This window comes from Acinonyx jubatus, chromosome C1, assembly GCF_027475565.1.
Source record: "Acinonyx jubatus isolate Ajub_Pintada_27869175 chromosome C1, VMU_Ajub_asm_v1.0, whole genome shotgun sequence".
NCBI lineage: Eukaryota > Metazoa > Chordata > Mammalia > Carnivora > Felidae > Acinonyx > Acinonyx jubatus.
Genome location: NC_069381.1, coordinates 47,324,277 through 47,345,202, shown reverse-complemented (window position 1 = coordinate 47,345,202; position 20,926 = coordinate 47,324,277). Strand labels below are relative to the sequence as shown.

Below are 20,926 nucleotides of genomic sequence, written 5' to 3'. Positions count from 1 at the left end.
TAATAATAAATAAATGTTAAAAAAATTAAAAAAAAAGTGTCAGTCCACAACATTATCTTGCTTAGTGTGTTTGTTTGCATGGGTACTTGAGCAACTAAGCATATATTTCTGCTACTTGAGTCTTCAGCTTTTCCTCCCACTTCTTATGTCTTTAGTATAATTTCCTGGTAGAATAAGGGAGGAAACGTTCACTTAAATAGACGTATTTGCCGCAGAAGTCCCCAAAGCATCAGTATAGGATACAGAGACACGCATCTGAGCCCAGCCTCTGTAATCACTCTACTGTGACCTTAAGACAGCGGCTTAAGCTGTCAGAGCCTCCATTCTCTAGTTTTTAAGATGGGATAATATCTATCAAGGTTGTGATGAGTCTTGAGCCATAGAATACACGTGAGATGCTTAGCATAAAGCCCGATACATATACAATGCATATAAAAACTTAGAAAATTCAGGCTATTAGTAGCAGCAACAGCAAGAAAAATCAGCAAGAAAACATCCATGTAGTGCACAGCACACAGCAGGTTCTGTGCCAGCTGCCTTACGTTCCTTATTTCATTTCATCTTGACCAAGAACCTGTGGCAAATGCATCACCCTCATTAGAGATGAGGGGAGACTGTAAGAGGTTAAGAATACACTAAAGTCACCCGGTGTGTAAGTGACTGTGGTAGAATTAAGACTCAAATATTCTGCGGCCAAGTCCAGAGCATGCTCTCTCACCCCTACTCTACGGCTGCCTTTATTATCCTGAGCTCTGCCCTGCTAATGAAAGTGTGTGCACACACATTCACACACACATGTGTGCGCTCACTTTATTCTGAGAACAAACTTGGCCTCACAGCTCAGTATATAGACAGGATACACCTGGACGAATATAATTTGCCTGTTTTTCCAAACTCTAGGTTCAGAGTCTGGCTTGCAGACAAGGTACAGATGGAAATCTTCCTGGACTCAGACCAAGAAGAGGAGAAAGAGTGGGAAAGGCTTGCCCCATGGCCTCTAGTAGCACTGAGTAAACCCAACTTGAACTGATGTTTGGAGATTAGCTCGTGGAATCAAGCCATTGACACTCACTGGCTTGTCTAGCACTTTACCTAAAGTTCTTCAGTATCCATGCCCGCTTGGGCTTTTCATAGCACTATTATAGCTGAGAAAATGGAGGCTCAGAGAGGTTAATGTTTTGCCCAAAGCCACACAGTTAATCAGTGATAGGGCCTAGACGACAATCCCAGATCACAACACTTGTCCAGCGCTTTTCTCACGATATGTATTTGACATCATGGATGGCATTTACCTTTTCATAGTTCTATTGTGGGCATGATCAATAGTCAAATCAATAGTTCTATTGTGCCCCTTAGATGTGGAAGAGGAGAATCGATATTTACATGTGTCCAGTCTTCAGCACTGTATGATAAGTTGCAACAGATAAAAAGACGTGAAAGTGGTCTTTGTTCTCAATACTCATTCATTCATTTCTCTATTCACTCATTCATTCTAAAAGTACATTGGGTCCCAGATTGGGTTAGGAGTTGGGGAATACTCTTCAAGGGGCTCACTGTGTAATGAAAGAAACAGGTTCCAAAGTCAACTGCTCCAATTCAGTGGGAGAAGCTAAAATTAAGAGTATTGGGGGGTGATGAGTGTATCATTGACAGTGCTTCACTTTGCCTGTGGGATCTAGGAAGGCATCCCCACAAGGGGCTGAGTGTGGAAGGAGCCATAGGTCAGGGAGTGGGATTTGCCACCGACAGAGGCAGAAGTGAGCATGTCTCTTTCAGAGGACCACCAATGATTCCATGTGGCCAAGGCCAGGGAGGGCTGGGAACAAAGCTGAAAGCTAGGCAGTGTTCCTGCAGAGGAGTTTAGACTTCCTCCTGCAGATGGTGGAAACACATTTTAATTTTTTTTCATTTTTATTTATTTTTGAGAGAGAGAGACAGAGACAGAGTACGAGTAGGGGAGGGGCAGAGAGAGAGAGGGAGACACAGAATCTGAAACAGTCTCCAGGCTCTGAACTGTCAGCACAGAGCCCGAGGTGGGGCTCGAACTCGGGAATGGTGAGATTATGACCTGAGTTGAAGTCAAATGCCTAACCGACTGAGCCACCCAGGTGCCCCTGGAAACGTAGGCAGAAGAGTGGTAAGATGGTCAAATGTGGTTAGAAAGCTCACTGTGGTACAGGTGGGGAGAATGGACTAACAGGGAGGGGACCAGTGAAGAGGCTGGTCAAGGTGAGGGCCTGTGGTAGCTGTGGAACGTGGAGAATTGCTCTGGCGAGCCCCCACTCACATTGAAGCTTCAGCATAGACAACAGCTCAGAGAAGGAGCTTCAGTCCAGCTAGAAGCTTTCCTTAAGGCACCCTGAAAACTCTCTCCCATTCCCTCAAACAGAAGAAGAGTTCAGTGGCAGTTAACAGCAATGGCTTTGAAGTCAGCTTGTGAGACACTGCATGGTGCCTCCACTGCTGACTAGCTATGTGACCTTGGGCAAGTTGCTTATTCCCTCTGTTGCCTCAGTTTCCTTATCTATGAAGTAAAGATAATAAGGGCCATCTGGGTGGCTCAGTTGGTTGAGCATCTGACTCTTAATTTGGGCTTAGGTCATGATCCCAGGATCGTGGGATTGACCCCTGCATCAGGCTGGAGTCTGCTTGAAAGTCTCTCCCCACCGCCTCCCCAGCTGGCGCATTCTCTCTCTTTCTCTGATATAAAACATAAATAAATAAATAGATAAATAAATATAATAATGTTACCTACCTCTGAGGGTTATTGTGATTAAATTATTCAATGCATTTAAAGTGCATAGAACAGTGTTTGGCAATGATTAAGTGTGCAGTTAAAAGTGGGGTTATAGTGTCATCACACCCATTCGCTGTAGGGGAATTGTGTGTTTGTGGGTGTATCAGACCAGTCTGAGAACTCGTTGGGGACAGGTAACCTCATGTCCAGCAGAGAGCCTGGGACATAGACTCCTCAAAGAATACCTGTGGAACGGATTAGAGATGAGGCCAATGACAAAGAGATATGTAGGAGTTAAATCACGCATCACTGGGGGTTGATTGGACATTACAGAAAGGGTTAGTGAGGAGAATAAAATCATTTCTAGGGTTCTGAACGGGGACAGGAAGATGATGGTGATGTCATGGCTGAGATAGGGAATTAGAAAGAAGGAACTGGATCTGAGGAACAGAGGCTAACACACACAAGATCAAATCAATAGGACTGAAAGAAGCTGAGGTTTGAACTCAGATTCCATGGACAGTTTATAAGAATGTGCATGTCTGTGCCGAGCACAGGATCTAATGCATAGCACTTCATAATATGTATCAGATGAGGTGGGGAATGTTTGCATGAATGGACGTCTTTTGTAGATGCCAGGATATCATGGTTGCTTTTCTCTTCAATGATAGAGGTCTGTATGGAGGTTAAAAGAAAAAAAAAAAAAAAAGGAAAGAAAAAGTCACCATAAGATTTATTTTTCTAATCTTTCTCTTAAGTTTTATTTGAGAGAGAGAGAGTGAGTAGGGGAGGGGCAGAGAAAGAGGGAGAGAGAGAGAGAATCCCAAGCACTGTCAGCTCAGAGCCCCATGCAGGACTTGAACTCATGAACTGTGAGATCAAGACCTGAGCTGAAGTCGGACACTTAATTGCCTGAGCCACCACCCAGGCATCCCCACCGTCAGATTTAAAAATGCAGAACTAGTAGCCGGTATTTTAAGTGAGTGAATATGGGAGCCATCTTTTTCCCTTTTTTTGACACATCAGGACATGTTTTATTATCTCCAGCTTCAGGACATAGTCTCGCAAACTGCTAGGAAGGATGACTCAAACCAGGAAGTTTGGCAAAGCCCAGGCCAAAAAAAAAAAAAAAAAAAAAAGAAAAAGAAAAAAAAAAGCAATGTCAAGGAATCTAGGAACATAGGAAAATGCCTGGCGACAAGCGAACAAGTCACACGGGCTCCTCCTCTACTCCAAGTTCAGTCACCACACCTCCTCAGACACAAGCTGAAGTCGAGCCGCTTGTGGGGTTGGCGTCTGAGTAGGAGAAGCAGAAAGAACCGTCTGCAATAGTTCCTGTTTGGAATTGATAAGCTTTCCTTCAGTACAAGGTAGCTAGTAGAGCAGTAATGGTAATTATAAGAATGCCTATAATTAATCAACTTTTACTACTTCCAGAACATGGTAAGTGCCTTACAAACATCATTTCATTTAAACCTCCTCAATTCCTACAAAAACATGCTGCCTGTCCCCTGTGGAAAGATGGGGAAACTCAGCCGCGGAGAAGTGAAGTAACCTGACCGAGGTCACACAGCGAGTGCGGCCTTGAGATCTGAAGTCCAGCTTGCCTGACTCCAAAGCCTGTGATACTAACCCTATTCACACACAGTTTTTCTCTGTGACTCCTTTACACGGGGACCGTGCAGAGTTTAACTTCATCTAAGCGAGTCTAATTGGGGCATGAGGCTCACATTCTAACTCCAGGTAGGACAAGACAAGAGTGTCCCTGCTCAAAGGCCCTTCATCAGTCCAAAAGAATCAGAGAGGCATTGTGCAAGGATCAAGAGACACGGGTTCAGAGAACTGGGTCCAGATACTGACATTGCCACTTACTAGTGGCAAGGCTTTCCCCCGATCGCTTAAATTCTTCGGGCCTCTGTTTGTCAGTTTCTTCGTTTTCACTCACCCCTGACTCTGGAATATAAAAGGGTTTGCCTAGGGATGCCTGGGTGGCTCAGTTGGTTAAGTGTCCAAGTCTTGATTTAGGTTCAGTTCATGATCTCATGGTTCATGGGTTCGATCCCTGTGTCAGGCTCTGCGCTGACAGCGTGGAGCTTGCTTGGGATTCTCTCTCTCTCTTTCTCTCTCTGCCCCTCCCTCACTTGTGCACTCACTCTCTCTCTCAAAAATAAATAAATAAACTTAAAAAAAAGGGTTTGCAGAAATGATTTGTCAAAGCTTTTGAAAAACTGTTATTTTTATTTCAACATTTGTATCTTTTCCACTAGAAACTTTTCCTATCAAAAAGTAATATGTACCTACTAAAGAAAAAACATATTTAAAAAAAGATAATATGCAATTGTTTAAGAAAGGATACAGACGAGTAAAAATAAATCTGATTCTTTTTAGTGCAAATGGAATCACTCTTCAAATTCTGAACTTAAAGGATTATCAGAGAGGCTGGCTCCAGCTTTAACAATAGCAATAAAAAGTCATGTTTGGGTCTTTCCTGTCACTTCCTAAACATTTCTTGACTTTCCTTTTGAAGAAGTTTGTATTTCAAATTGTACTTTTCAGTGTTTAGATCTAAAGACGTACAAAGTTCTTATGAAGACTTTTTTATTCTTTTGAGGACTGCAAATAAAATAGAGCAAAACAAAAACATACTAGGGAATATTTTTTTCCCCAAAATAATTCACTCCACAATCTTTTATTAAGAACTCACCGTGTCCAGGTCTGGTGTGAGGCGATACCCAGAATGCAGTGCGATCCCTGGTGAGGAGGCCAAATGCCTAGTAGAAGAAGTGAATGGAGTTAAGTACCCAGTGCCCTGAGCTCACACAAAGGGAGCTATGAATTCTGTCACAGAGCAGGGGACAAAGGCTGAGTCCAACAGATGGCAAAGACTTAGAAAAGCAACCACTAGCCCTAGGGCGATTATCTGGTTCTAGAATGGCATAGGATTTATCTTCCATGCTGGGGTACTTGATAACGAAAGGGGAAGTACTGATAATTATGTCAGAATACTGGGTGAACACCAGAATTTCCTGGGCAAACGAGATCAGATGGTCACCTCACTTCATGCTAACATTTCATTGTGAGAAACGGGGCTCTGAATCTCATTTTCTTTTAAGTTTATGTATTTATGTTGAGAGAGAGAGAGAGAGAGAGAGAGAGAGAAAGCAAGCAGGAGACGAGCAGACAAAGAGGAGACAGAGAATACCAAGCAGTCTCCATGCTGTCAGCACAGAGCTGGACATGGGGTTCAGGGCTCAGTCTCACAAACCATGAGATCATGACCTGAGCCAAAATCAAGAGTCGGATGCTTACCAACTGACTGAGCCACCCAGGCGCTCCTGAATCTCATTCTTTACACATTGAAACCTGTGATGGAAATGGCATGTTCAGAATGCTCCAGGGAAGGCTTCCCCACCCTGGCTAACTTCCTGAACAACTTGTAGAGGTTCCCTTAACAATGCCTTTCAGTCCTGTTGTTGGAATCTAGCATAACATCAACACAGCAAACAAATTGTTCAAACTAAAAAAGCACATTCTTGTATCATCCTTAACTTAGTTTCATAGTGACATGAGACTTTCCAAACCACATTGATGTTCAGCCTTAGGAGTTTGGGGTTTTCCACACTGCTTTGGGGACCAACTCAGAGCCCTAACTCTCAATGTTTCCAGTTGATATTCCTTGATTTATTTGTGTGTTTAGTTATAATTCCAAAGAGGTTATGATGATTTTCTCCTTGCAGAGACTATCTGGAAAAGTCTTGGGAGTAGAAGAGGAAATACAAAACATTTAAAAATAAGACTGGTACCATCAAGATGTGACATCTGCTTGTGCATGAGGCAGAAAGCACAGCATGTGCAAAGGCACAGGGGCAGGAAAAACCATGGAGGGAATTGTGTGGAATTCTCTGGCTAGAAATGAGCTTGGGAATATGGTGGGAGGAGAGTTGAGGGGTGCCTGGGTGGCTCAGTCGGTTAAGCATCTGACTTCAACTCAGGTTATGATCTCATGGTTCATGAGTTTGAGCCCCCTCTTTGCTGACAGCTCAGAGCCTGGAGCTTGCTTCAGATTCTGTGTCTCCCTCTCTCTGCCCCTTCCCAGCTTGCACTCTGTCTCTTTGTCTTTCTCAAAAATAAATAAACAAAAAAATTTTTAAATGGGGAGTTGAGACTAGATAGTGAAGGCCCTTGAATGCCACCCCAAGGAGTTTAGACTTCATCCTGTTGGAATTGATGAGTCTCTGGAGGTGTTCAAGCAGGATATTTGCTTTTGGAAAGAGAGAAAACCAAACAAAGCCAGGGAGAGTCAGTGGTCCTGGAGCCAATTTCTCCCTTCACGTTTGCAGTGTTGATTTGCTCCAAACTTTTCCTTAATGTGTTCCCTGACTCACTATACTCCAAACACCACCCCAACGGAATGTATGTCAATCGACTAGTGATTATAGACACAAATTTCAGATGCTTTGGGTTTAGCCCAACCCCAAACCAAGGATGGATTGGAATCTTTTAGCATTCCCTAGCTCTATGCCCACATGGGAGTCTGGATGGATGAGGGGCCTGGCCAGGCACAGAGAGGTGAGAGTGGAGGCCTTCTGTCTTCTGACCACCCTCTTGGAAACTGCTCCCAAAGACTTTCCTTGGGGGAATTTATAATCTTCATTCCCTCCACCCTCCACCCAAATCATGTCTGCCTGGGTGCCAAGTCCAAAGTCATGAAGCTAATGTAAAAATGGCAGCTGTATACTTTTCAGCTACTTGGGATGCTTAATGAATGGACTGGCTTAAAAGATGAAAGGCTCCTTGACCCCAGAGGTATTTGACAGGCTTGCTTTAGAGAGGTTTCTTTCAGGCAGTAGGAAATTGGAGTCTGACAAATGAGGATTCTACTCTGCATCCAACTACTTACAACCTCTGAGCCTCTGTTATCTCAGCTGTAAAATAGGGATCATAATAGCACCTTCTTTATAGGGTTCTCAAGGGGAAAAACAAACAAACAAACAAGATAATGATGTCGCTTGACCCAATGTTAGGCACTGGTATGTATTCCGTAAAAGCTGGCAATCATCATGGTTAGCAGGGTCATCTACAACTGGTTGGGCTTTGTGCTTCCAATGGTGAAACTGTCATTTATTTCTGAGTATGACCTCTACTCTGGAACATGACACAAGCAGAAGTCCTATAGGCAAAGAACTGGTCAACACCATTGAATATTACCCATCAGAGACCATCTAGCTGTGGGAACCAAACTTCCCATTTTGCAGAGGGAGAAATAAATTCAGAGAGAGGAATTAAGTTACACACCTTAAGTTACAGATGGATTCTTGATGAGACCTCATGCTTCCCGCACATTCAGTACCATTCTTTTTGTTTCATTTTCTGTTAGCAAGCAAAATTCAGGACCTTCAGTGATCCTGCCTTCCTTACATATACGAGCTCATTCAATTCTTACAGTAACCTCATGCAGCTGATCTCATTGTTAATCTCCATTTTATGGATAAAAGAATTGAAAATGAGAGAGGTTAAATCATTTATTCAAGCCTCACAGCCAGCAAGCAGTAAAGCCAAGATGGGAGCCTGGGCAGTCCTGCTTCAATGCCCGGCTCCTTAACTATAACCACATACTGACCCCCTCAAAGTGAAAAAAAAATGTGTGCTGTCTTCCTTAGAGGAACACATTCCCTGGAGAAGAGACACAAAGCCACAAGTGTGTCTAGTCACGTGTCTCAGGCACAAGGAGAACAAAAGACGGAGGGTTTAGTTCTGCAAGGAGAGGAAGGAGAGAATTCGGAAAGCTGCCTGGAGGAGGTTGCCTCTAGCCAGTTTTCAGAGCTGGCTTGTTGTCCTCTAAGCTGATGAGGGCATGGGCAATGCGAAGGCATTCCTGGCACATGGAAGCATCTCAGCTGAGGCAGGCAGGTATGAAGCGGAGGGTCTTAGCGGATACCACAAGGGCCAGGACACCAGCCACTAACTCGGTGTGCGACATGGGCAAGTTACTTAACCTCCAGAGACCTCAACTGCTTCTTCTGTAGAATGGGGATAATAACCCTGCCTTGTGAAACTATTTGAACATTAAATGAAATCATGTGTTATTCTTCTTCCTTTATTTACCCATTATAAAACTATTTCCCTCAGTAAAAATTTTTAATTGAGCCTTTTTTTTTTTTACACTTAACGCTCACAGTAGCATTAGCAATAATCCTGAGTGGGTTATTAGTCATTCGTAATAACAATATAATTAATGATAATGTTAATTGCCTTTGATGGAGGGCACTAAGTACTTAATATGTATAATCTATATTTATCTAATCTACTCCTCAAAACATACCTTAAAGATAAGTATCATCATCCCCATTTTTTCAGAGAGATTAAGAAATTTGCACAAAGGTCACCAGCTAGGAAGTGGCAGGACTAGTTTTCAGACCTAGGTCTGTCTGTCCAGAAAAATGCCCGACAGACAGAGAATGCCCTGTGTTTTGAGTTCATGTTGGTCTTGGCAAAGTCCCTCAGCCTCTTTCTCAGAAAGAAAACAAACATTGGAAGGGGTTTGCTAACACGTTGGAACAGGAACGCCCTAGTGAGGGAGGGAAGGGGCCCGCTGAGGCAGGAAGATGAGTCCATATTTGGAGGGTGGGGTTGGGGAGGCCCCTCAGCCTTTTCTCCCCAAGCCCAGAGGTCCCAGGGAGAGCCTGGCTTGAACTGGAACCTTGAGCTGCCCAGAAGTCATGGCGTCTTGGCAGGTAGGTGTGTGCCTTTTCAGGCTTCAGGTGGCCCCGGCAAGCCAGCGGCGTCCTGCCCGCCTGTGAGGGCTGTGAGGCTGCAGGCTGGTAACCCTGCCCTTCCCCCGTGGGTGTCTCCCAGGCAGCAGGGAGTTAATCTGCTATCTGTTGGGAAGGCTTCCAGAACCCTCCTCCCCCGCCTGTGTTTGCTCAGGGCTGGGCTCTTCAGAAACTGAAACCAGCAAGACACCAGGCCGGCCAGGCCTCATGGGATCCTGCCTGGGTTTACCTTCTATGGGGAGGATCAGAGAGCTGGGCGGAGCAGAGTCTGGAGCCTGGGCAGGGCCTGCGGATGTGGCAGGCTCCCCTCGGCCTCCTCCCCGGGAGTTAGGCCCACCCCCGCCTCCACCACCACCACCAGGGACCAGCTCAGGGCCCTGGGGAAGCACATGGCCAGACAAGCCAGGGTGGCCCTGCCCCTCACCACCTCTGAGACACTGAACAAACCACTGAACTCCAGTTTCAGTTGCTTGCACTGTAAAATGGGGATAAATAATGCCTGGCCTTTGGATTCGGTAACATATGTGTAGTGCTTAACACGTAAGAAGTGCTCAGTATATAGGGTCACTGTATCGATGTCCTCGTTGCTGTTGTTGCTGTTGCCGTGGGGGCAGCCTGCTTTGTGAAGTAGTTAGCTCCCACGGCTCAAAGTGTTCAAGCAAAAGTTGAACGAGACGGGAAAAAAGAAAAAAGAAACAGAACAGGAGGGGATTCACACTGCCATACCCACATACTGGCCTGGTCCCTCCAGAATCACCTGGGAAGCCCAAGCACCACCTCACACCCACTGAATCCAAACTTGTTGGATTTATCTAATCCTAAAGGCAAACTTTTACAAAAGTGCAGCTTCCTTTTATGAGCCAATGACCTAGGCCAATAATTTCTACATTTTCCATCTTCGAAAGGCCCTCATGCTTTTCCCTCCTACACCATCGATTAACTAGCCAAAGATATTTTATTGACCAAACTAGATTTGTTAACTCATAATTAACTCATTTGCACACTACATATGGAGACTGTAAAGACCCAGAGTTCATTCAGCGAATAATCATTCACTCAACGAATATTTATTGAATAACTGGCATGTGCCAGGCTCTATGCTATGTCATAGGGGATGGTGGAAAAGAAGGTGGACAAGAGCTCTGTCCTTCTGGGCTTTCCAGTCGGGCATGGAAGTGCAGAAAAGGAACAAGGATTCAAACACTGACACTGAAGCCAAGAGAATTCCACAGAGTATAAGACACACAATATTTCTACAGTAAGCAGATAGCGTTCCAGTCAATAGCAAGTAAAGTTGATGTATCAGTTCCTCTGTACAGCATCCATATAGAGAGAGGTGGAGGCCCCTCCCCAGCATGCACTTACCCATGGGCGCACACACACACACACACACACACACACACACCAATGGCGTTATTATTTTTATGAATCCCAAGAGGTCCAGGGTCTTTGGATCAAGAACAGCTAAGGCCTTATGAAGAAAGGAAGACACTTTGGACCTACTTCCTGCTCATGTGGCCCGTCCCATTGCCTCTAACACCCCATGAACAGCTACTGGCCGGTGACCCCAAACACTCCGAGCAGAGTGGCTAAGGGTGTGGGTTCCGAAGCCAGACAGCCTGGGATTGAACCCCAGCTTGATTCCTTATTAGCTGCGTGATCATGGACAGGCTCCTGTGAGTTCACAGGCACGTAGGCAAGCCCTCTGTGTGCCCATGAATGATAATACCCACTCAGAGCTGTTGTGGAGATTATAGAGATGGAAGTGAACGCCTCGGAAGGCACCAGCATCTGAGCTGTTCTTATCCTATACTACTTTTTTGCCTTTGATGGTCTCTCTGCTTCAAGTACCACCCTCCCTTTTCTATCCGGGGAGCGAAGAGTTACGGTACAACGTCCCTTCCTCTCTAGGCCTTCCTTGGTTACTTCACCAGGTAGCGTGATGCTTTCTCCTCTGGGTTCCTACAGCTCTTCACACATACCTCTTAGAGTGCCTCACACACCGCAACCGTGTTTCTTATTGTAGAGGCGTTCTCCTCCCTCTCTGGATTACAGGTTCTTGAAGAGCAGGGGCCATATTTTATACATCTTTTCATCTTTAGGGACAAGACGGTCCCTCAGACAGAATAAACACTTGCCACTGCCTGTTGAACTAATAATGAAGGACAGACAATGGGGGGATGGATGAAGTGACATGCCCAGGATCACAGAATTCTGGTCTGCATTTAGTGTCTGTTAGGAAGAGTGCTTTCCTGAGCTTCCGGTTTCTCGTTTGGAAAACGGAACCGATAATAATGGTACCTAGGTCTCAGGGTTGGGAGGGTTAAATGAGGTACATACAGGGCAGTGTTCAAGTATGAGCTTTAGAATCAGATTTTTTGAGTGCAAGTCCCAGCTTCACTACCCATAAGTTATGTGAGGTCTGATATGTTCTCGACCTCGCTGTGCCCAGAGAAGATCGATCTTCAACCAAAAAGAGCATATCATCATTAATGGGCTATTCAGAGAATGAAAGGAGATACTCTTTATGAAGTCACCAGTGCCTGGCACAGAGTAGGTATTCAGCGAATAAGTATTGGTTCCTTCCACCACTTTCTCCAAACCTGTAGGCCCTGGACTCTGAAAGCCTGAAACAGCTGTTCAAATGCTACATTTTGCTCTGAGTGACTAATGTCCCTTAAGCCAAGGTTGGAAAGCCGACTCCAGAACTAACCTTACATTCGAGTGCTGAATTAGAGGCAGGGAATGTGGCTGCCTGGTTTATTTAATTAATAAGGAAACTTTGGAAAAGGGGGCAATTTAAAATCAACAAGCATGCCAAGGAAATTAAAAAGAAAGAACTAGCCCACAATTTCATATGTGGGTTTCATATGTCATTGGAATAGTCCCTTCTGTAAAGACATGAATAGTGGGATCATCCAAACCCAAGTTAATGTTTTACAAACTGTAAGACCAATGGCCGGAATTCTGTTTGGGGAGCAAATGAACCAGTTAATCAGTGTACTGCCCTGTAACAATTCTTGAATTTCCTACTGCTTTATCATAACATTTTCATAATAAACTCATTATTCAAAATTCTCCAGTGGCCACATGTCTATTACTAAAGCATAATACTAAAGGGTATGGAAGAGAAAAAAAGGTATTTTCATTTTGGACCTGGAATCCCATCATACTCCCAGACCGATCGCCCCAAACCTCCTTTTGGTAGGATTTAGAAGAGGTTGAAATGAGGTTGCCCAGGACCCTGGGAGCTACGGTTGTCAGTGGCCCAGTCAGCCAGCATTTGGCAGTTCAGTTCAGATAGGAAACTGGAGAGGGCAGGGGTCTCAATAGACCCAAGGGATGAGCTGCACGGTGGGGAAGGTGGAGGGCAGGAATCTTATTAGCAAAACCAGCTGCCTGCCCAGTTGGGCGTGTGTCTGAATTTCTGAAGAAAAGGAAATCACAGCTGTTAGCTTTAGCCTCAAGCCTCTAAGGACTGGGAAGAAGGTGGGGTGGGGGTGGCTAGGGAGAGTACTCCACTCCCTCTGCCCCAAGCACACTCTACCTGCATACGGCATCCTGATCTTTCTTAACCTAGCACCTCCTTATCCAGACCTTGAGCCAGGTCAGACACCTGCTCCAAAAACTCTTCCCGGATCTCTCCAATTGGGGGAAGAATCGCTCTCTTCTTCCCCATGTGCCTGGGGAACTCTGTGTCTCCGTTTTAAAATTTCTCAGACTTCTTTACGATATGCCTGCCAACCTCCTCCATTCTTTTTTTCTCTTATCTTCCTCTTTTTAAATAGCTTTATGGGGGTATAATTGACATACGATAAACCGCATGTACTTGAAGGCACAATTCCTTATGGATGGACCTGCGAACCATAGCACCACCAAGACAGCGAACGTATCCATCGCCCCAAAGGTTTCTTCGTGGCTCCCTTCTCTAAACAGACACCCATCTGTTTTCTGTCCCTGTAGATCAGCATTTCCTACAGTTCTATATAAACGGAGTGATAGAGTATATCCTCTTTTTCGAGTGGCTTCACTCACTGAGCACAGCTATGTTGAGATTCATTTATTCTACCTTCCCTCTTCCCCAAAACATGGGCTTCCCTGGGGAGAAATGGGGTGCAGCCAGAGCACGAAGCTCGACATAGGGCACACAGGAAGAGCCATGGTGGAAGACACTGGGGTGTGATGGGCAGATCTCTCTGGACTTGGCATCAGGACATCATGGATCTCACGTATAGAGTCATGCCCGGACTCGATCACTGCCAGCTGTGCAGAAGTGAGTCACTCCTAATCCGAGCCTCAGTTTCCTCATTTGTAAATTGGGATGATGATACACCTCCCTGCTCTGGGGAGAGCTCTGTGCGACTCCACAGAGCCCAGGGATAAAGTGCTCTGTAAACTGTGAAGGGTCAGTCCTGGGCGAGGATTAGGACTGAATCAAGTCAGCAGCATAGTGGGAACACCCCAGCTCCAAGGGCTATTTAAAGGCCTGCACGCATTTCTTTCCGGGGACGGTGCATGGTTTGTCGATTCCTCACAGAAATGGCCAATAAGGGTTATGCGTGGTGGCCTTTAATCCTGGCCCAGTCACCAAAATTTCAAGGATTCTTTTCCCTCAACCTCCCCGCCTCCCCTTTCCTCTGCATAGGCTGTGTTTATTTACAAGGCCTCTCTCCCTCCAGAGAGCTGCATGTGACCGGAGGATTCCTCCTCTGGCCTGGAGCCTGCTGATAAGGGCAGTCCATCTGCTGGGGGCTCCAAGGCCTGCAGGAACAGGAACTGAGCAGTGGAGGGGAGCAGAGGGGGAGCCTGCCAGGCCTGGCTGTGGCTTCCTTTGGCCAGGACTGACAGAGGGGAGATGAGGTGTGACCGGAGAGAAGGAAATAGTTGTCTCCCGTTGGAAACCGACTTGACCTATAAAATCACACCAGATTTGAGGACGCTTCCTATGCACCACCCCCTCCCCACCCCCCCACCATGAATGGAATTTCTCATTCGCTGCTGTTTAGGGAAGAGAGGTGAGGTCAGCTGCTAGGACACACACAGGGAGATTCAAGAGCTAGCAGCACTTGGGGAAGCCACTCTCCCTCCTGGCCAGGCAGGCTGTCGTCAATTAGAGCTACCTTTTGTTGAATACCTGCTCTGCATCAGGCACTATGTTTTCTCTAAGCTTTATAGTGTAAGCTTCAAAGCCATACGGAGAGGGGAATATGCACCCTCTCATTTCACAGCTGATAAAGGTGAAATAACACGTCCAAGGTCACTTAGGACGTGAGCCAGAATTTGAACTCCGTGATGTCTGACAACAGAATCCATGTTCTTTTGAGAATTTGAGGACATTGATTCTCAAAGAATGAACTTAATAATAAATTATTTCCTGGTCATGCCCTGTTAAAAGAAGGCTCTGTGACCAATTTAATATAGGGAATGTTATATATAATGTCCCTATCATGAAGACCCACGGTGTACTTTTGTGTCTAGAAGGTTCTGAAATAAAACCTTAAAAAAAAAAAAGTGGGGAGTGCCTGCGTGGCTCAGTCAGTTGAGTGTCTGACTTCAGCTCAGAGCATGATCTCTCCTTTGTGGGTTCGAGCCCTGCACCAGGCTCTGGGCTGACAGATCAGAACCTGGAGCCTGCCTCGGATTCTGTCTCCCTCTCTCTCTTGCCCCTCCCTTTCTCGCACTCTGTCTCTCCGTCTCTCAATAAAATAAAATGCTAAGAAAGCTTTTAGAAGGTTCTGAGAAATCTTAGCATAAAGGAACTCACCTTTTTTTCCAACCAAGAATTTCCCACATTAAATTGATCACCCATCTTTTTTCCCATGAAACCTCTATTCATATTCCTCAGAACGAGTGTTCCTCAGAGCATTGTGTGAGAATCACAGCTGAGTCAGAACTGGAGGGATTATAGGGTTTATCCACCTTACTCTAACGAGTGCATTAACAACACCTTTTATTAACATCTCCAGTGATGAGAGACTTATTACCTGCTAAGACAGCTTGCTCCATTCTTGCACAAACTCAGTGGTTACAACAGCACTGCCCAGCAGAAAGGCTGCAAGCTACATGCGTGAGTCTAAGCTTCCCATGGGGGAAAGTAAAAAAAGAGCAGGAAAAACTCATTTTAATAACCTATATTAATTAACTCAATGGACCTCATGAAACTATCATTTCAACATGGAGTCAGTAAAACAGTGATTAATGGTATATTTTACTTTTTCTTTTGCTTTTTAAATTAAGTCTTTGAAATCCAGATTAGCCACATTTCACGTGCTCAATGGCCATGTTTGGCTAGGGTCTAACAGGTCAGGTGGCACAGCATTAGAAGATTCTTCTTCTTTTTTTTTTTTTAATTTTTTTTTCAACGTTTATTTATTTTTGGGACAGAGAGAGACAGAGCATGAACGGGGGAGGGGCAGAGAGAGAGGGAGACACAGAATCGGAAACAGGCTGCAGGCTCTGAGCCATCAGCCCAGAGCCTGACGCGGGGCTCGAACTCACGGACCGCGAGATCGTGACCTGGCTGAAGTCGGACGCTTAACCGACTGCGCCACCCAGGCGCCCCTAGAAGATTCTTCTTTAGGCTGAGCCAAACCCTGCCTTCCTGTGCCCCTTCTCCATGGTCCTCAGAATCAAGGGCTTGGTCTATAGATGTGTAACTTTGTCACCACCCCAAGGATGAGTTCTGTTTGGCTACATGCTTGTACGTGTGCATTAAGTCCCCCCCTTCATAGAGCTCAGCCCTCTGGCAGTGGTCTGCTGAGGTCTGTCTCCCCTTTTAAAGGGTTTTCCAAACTTCAAAGTGCTGTATAAATAAAAGGCCTTATTCTCCTGACTCCTAGTGGGGCAGGCTTAGATTCACCCAGGATTTTGGTGTTCTCGTTACGTGGTTATGTTATATTCAACCCACAGGCAGCTGGTAATACTGTGTCTGGCCTGCGGCTACTCCCGTTTTCTCCCTGGGCCTCAGTTTTCCTATCTGTCAAATGGCTGATTTGAGATTTCTAGGATTTAGACTCTTTCTGCCTCATCTCACCCCCACCACTCTCTTTGCCTACTACATTTCCTCTTAAACGAGGTCTTAATTTGGAATTCAGGAAATAGTTATATCCTCCCATATACTATAACAATAAGCATTTTTTTTTTTTGAGCGTTTATCATGTACGGGGCACTGTGCTAAGAACCTTATGAAATAGCATTTCATTTAATCCCCTTCACACCTGACCAAAGTCACTACTGTCGTGATTCCCTCTTATAATTGTAGAGACTAAGGCATCAGGTGGTTGAGTCATAGATCCCACGCCTGATAAAGGGAACAGCTGGAGATACCAGCCCCGGGGCCTACTCCCAGTCTCTGATCGTAGGTCCAGACTATGAACCGGAGCCAGGCCCAGGCCTCGGACTACTCAACAGGGCACAAGTGCCCAGGGGAGCAGCTTTTTGCTTTTCATTGTTGTTTCCGCTGCTGCTAAAACCCACAGAGCGTCCTCCTCCTGTTTTGCCGAGGAAGGAAATACCGGTATACTTTCCTTGCTAAGGAAATCCTATTCTTCACAAGTCAACTTTCTTCCCATCCTCTTGGCCTTTCAGGACAGGGCCCCAGGTTCCCGGGAAGCCTCTGGAAGAGACCTGAGGAACTCAGCGTGCCCTGTCTAGGGCAGAGGTATTTTTAGAACAGGCCGCACTGTTTACAAGGAAGCCAGTCCCCTGAGCCTTCCCTCTCCCTCCAGGCCCCACCCGCCACCAGGCTCCTCCAGGCCCTTCCTTCCTCTCTCCCTCCTGGCTGCTCCCTTCCTGTCATCTCTGTGGGCACGTGGGCTGCATCAGCACACGGGTGCACTGTCACTACTGCCCGGGAGACACAACTGAGCAAAGCCACAGCCCGGGGCCCCGAGAGCCTCCTGGGAAGGCCAGCCGTGACCCGGCACTGGAAAAACACAGGAAGCTGCCACCAGTTGAGAAAATGGCCCTGGCAGTTGGTGATGGACGGGAAATCCTGCAAATGGGCTCAGCTGCGCGTGCCAGGTGCTTTCAATTGTGACAAGTCACTTACCCTCCTCGGCCTCCTCTGATGCAGCTGTAGAGCAAGGAGGGCTTGAAGGCCCGGGCTGCTCTGTGTTCAGTAACTGAATGTCTGGGCCTCCCCGACGGTGCGGTGCGAGCACTCAGGCCTCCCTCAGGGAGGTGGCAGGAGGTACTAAATGGAGTGAAAGCCCTGGCACGTGGTGGGCATGCATCCATAGGAGCTCCGATAATAATTCCCTATCTCCAGCACCCCACACTGTGTCTGGCACAAAGTTGCTTCTCCACGGGGATGCTCTCCTTTATCCTTACAGCTCGGGGGTCTTTCACCTCGAAGTCTGTACAGAACCTCTCCTCAAACTATGCACTTTTAAAAAGGTTTTTTGTGTATTTATTTTGAGAGAGAGAGAGAGAGAGAGAGAGAGAGAATTTCAAGCAAGCTTCACGCTCAGTACGGAGCCCAACGCGGGTCTCCATCTCGCACACCAGGAGATCATGACCTGAGCCAAAATCAAGTCGTGCAGCTTAACCGACTGAGTCACCCAGGTGCCCCCAGCACTTTTTCAAAAAAATTTTTTTAACTTTTATTTATTTTTGAGAGAGCGTGAGCAGGGGAGGGGCAGAGAGAGAGGGAGACAGAGAATCTAAAGCAGGCTCCAGGCTCTGAGCTGGGGCTCAAACCCGCAAACCACACGACCATGACCTGAGCTGAAGCCAGATGCTTAACCGACTGAGCCACCCAGACGCACCCCCAGCACTTTTTTAAATTAAGTATTTATTCCTGTTGCCCAGCGCTGCACCACCATACCGCTTTGGTTCAGGAGTCTTCTAGCAAAAGCCTCTTCTCTGAGTCACAGTCCTGTGGCTTCCAGGCCAGGCTGCCCACCTGTACCCGTGCCCCATTGGCTCTGGAGACAGTGGACCTGGCCCAGGGAACCAGTCTTCTCAGGGTCCGACCCTAAACTAGCAGGGCTTGGAGGGGAAGCTCGACCCAAGCAGCCCAGCCGCTACCCAAGCTTCCCTGGGTGTGGGTGTGGAGATTACAAAGCCTCCCTCCTTAGTCCCGAGGGCAAGCTAGACTTCTCCAGCAGCTGCAAGAGATCTAGGGATTGTTATTAGAGGCCGTTAAATTCCCACCATGCATCCCTCCCACCCCACCTCCTCCGCTCCCCCTCCTGTTTCCCGCTTCCCCTCCTCCTCTTCCTCCTCTTTGTAACCATCCTCCTTTTCTCCCTGCTCCTCGCCACGGTTATGCTTTTGACCCAAGTGACAGCCTACTGTATTCCTAAGGTGAAGTACCAGTGGCGGGGAGAGGGACTGACTTCTCTCTGTAGCCTTACACCTCTCCTTCTCAAAGTCCTTCCCCAAAGATGTCTCGGGCCCTCTGGTGTGCCAGCAAGTCGGAGACACGGCTGGGTGCTAGCATCAAGGGCTACCTAGCCTGGTGGGCTGGGACCCCGGCAGCATTCCTGGTTGTTGAGGAAGTTGCATGTTAAAGTGGCGTCACCTTTGACCACCTTCCCTATCGTCTCAAGGCCACGCATTCACACTTTTTCCAGCGTGGTTTTACGGTCGCGCAATGTATTCCTTTAACCTTAATGAGAAGGTGACACTTTTGGAGCATGTAATTACAGAGAGAGGTGTCCTTCCTTTTCTCCCCATCCCCTGCTCACTAGACAGAAAAAAAAAAAAAAAAAAGAAAAAAGAAAAAAGAAAAGCACGTTTAATAGGACAAAAGCCTGAAAGGGTAATGGGGCAGGCTGGCTAAGGCTAACACGTGTGGCTGGAGTGTAGCATTTGGTTGGGGCAAGAGTGAATGCCAGGAGAGGAGGCTACAGACAGATACAGGACAAATCATGCCAGCAGCCACCGCCAGGAGCCATTGCTCCCCGCCATTGTGCATCAGGCCTGACTTGATCAGTAGACTTCTCGGGAAACTGTAACGACTTGTTTTGCTCCATTGAACCCCCTCAATGCCTAACCCCTGACCTTACAGACCTGCAGGGTTTTCCAGGGATGTGCTCATTCCCAACCCTCTTCCCCACCCACCTTCTGTTTCTTAATAGCTGGGTGGCCTTAGACAAAGTCCTTCATCTTTTGTGGCTGTATTTTTCTCATCCGTAAATCAGAGAAAGTGTGTGTGTGTGTGTGTGTACGTGCATGAATACACACACACACAGATGCACGCACATACACACTCACCAACGGTTGTTATGAAGCTTGAGTCAATGAGACACTGTGGAAGGAAGCCCTTTGGAAAGCACAGGCAATTCTCTATCTCTCCTCGGCCTCAGCTGCTATTCCCATTCCACGAGGGGAAATCCTCACCCGGAAAGCCATGTGCACACGGGCACAGGTCCCAGGGCAGGCGCCTCCACAGAGGCTGGGTCTGTCTCTTTCCATTTCCCTGTTGACTTCCAGTGCAACTGCCGTCGGCTTGTGAATGGGCAGGCAGCTCCCTGCGATGTGGCCCGGTGCCAGGCTGATGACCCACCGAGCCTGCACAGGCTCTGTGAGTGCTACCAAGGACCAGAGAGGCCCACGGCCCTCTGCCCTGGATGGGGAATGTCAGGTGTCCAGACAGGGTGGGGCAAGAGCTTCTTACGTTCAGGCTGCAGCTCAGACATAACCTGTCACCTCTACAAAGGCCTCCTAGTAAGATGAAGAAGTGAAACTGGGGAGGCGATCTGAGCCAGCAAAGGGGGCGACACGGGAGGAGAAGGGATCCCCAGGAGAGGATGAAGCTTCTGCAAAGGCACAGAGGTACCAGTAAGCAGGAAATTTGAAGCCCATGGAAGCTCTTCCTCTGCATGCAGCTGCCCACCTGTTTGTTAATGAGCTGCTTCGATCCTTGCCTCTCCCCGATGCCCCCACCCCCATCGATTATCAAAATCTGAAGCTTCTCATGTCTTATACAGTCCAGGCACCTGTCTTCTCTTCCCTAGCCCTATGGCCACTGCCTGGAACTTACAGCCCTCTGGCCTAGACTAATTCAAACAGCTTCCTAACTCTTCTTGCCTCTAGTTCCTGGCCCTCCCCTCCAATCCACCAGCCTCACAGTTGCCAAAATGATCTTTCTGATATGTGAAATTCTGATTGTGACATGTCCCTCTGCTGCTGAAATCCTTCAAGGGCTCCCTACCACCTTCCAGGTCTTTTCTGTAGCTTAGAACCCAGGACCCTCCGTGATCGGACCCAAGCATCTACCTCTCCTGACTCATTTCCCACCCAATCCTACACAAGCCCTGAGTTCCTGCCACACTAAACTTCAGTTCCCCAAGGAGGCGTACATACTGTTTTAAGCTGCCTGGTGTTCTTACTTTTATCTGGATTCCCCTGCACCCCTATTTCCCTGGCTAACTCCTACTCCTCCCTTAGAACACAGCTCAGGAGTCAC

General features: G+C 46.9%; 1 long non-coding RNA gene across 1 annotated transcript; it reads right to left on the bottom strand.

Moving 5' to 3' along the window:
* Positions 1-2,684: 2,684 nt before the first annotated feature.
* On the bottom strand, positions 2,685-15,096 carry LOC113599333 (uncharacterized). Its single transcript, XR_003420146.2, has 3 exons — positions 8,033-15,096; positions 5,442-5,508; positions 2,685-3,412 (listed from the first exon to the last, which is right to left on the bottom strand). It is a non-coding gene; the product is annotated as an uncharacterized LOC113599333 (long non-coding RNA).
* Between the last annotated feature and the right edge of the window lie 5,830 nt (positions 15,097-20,926).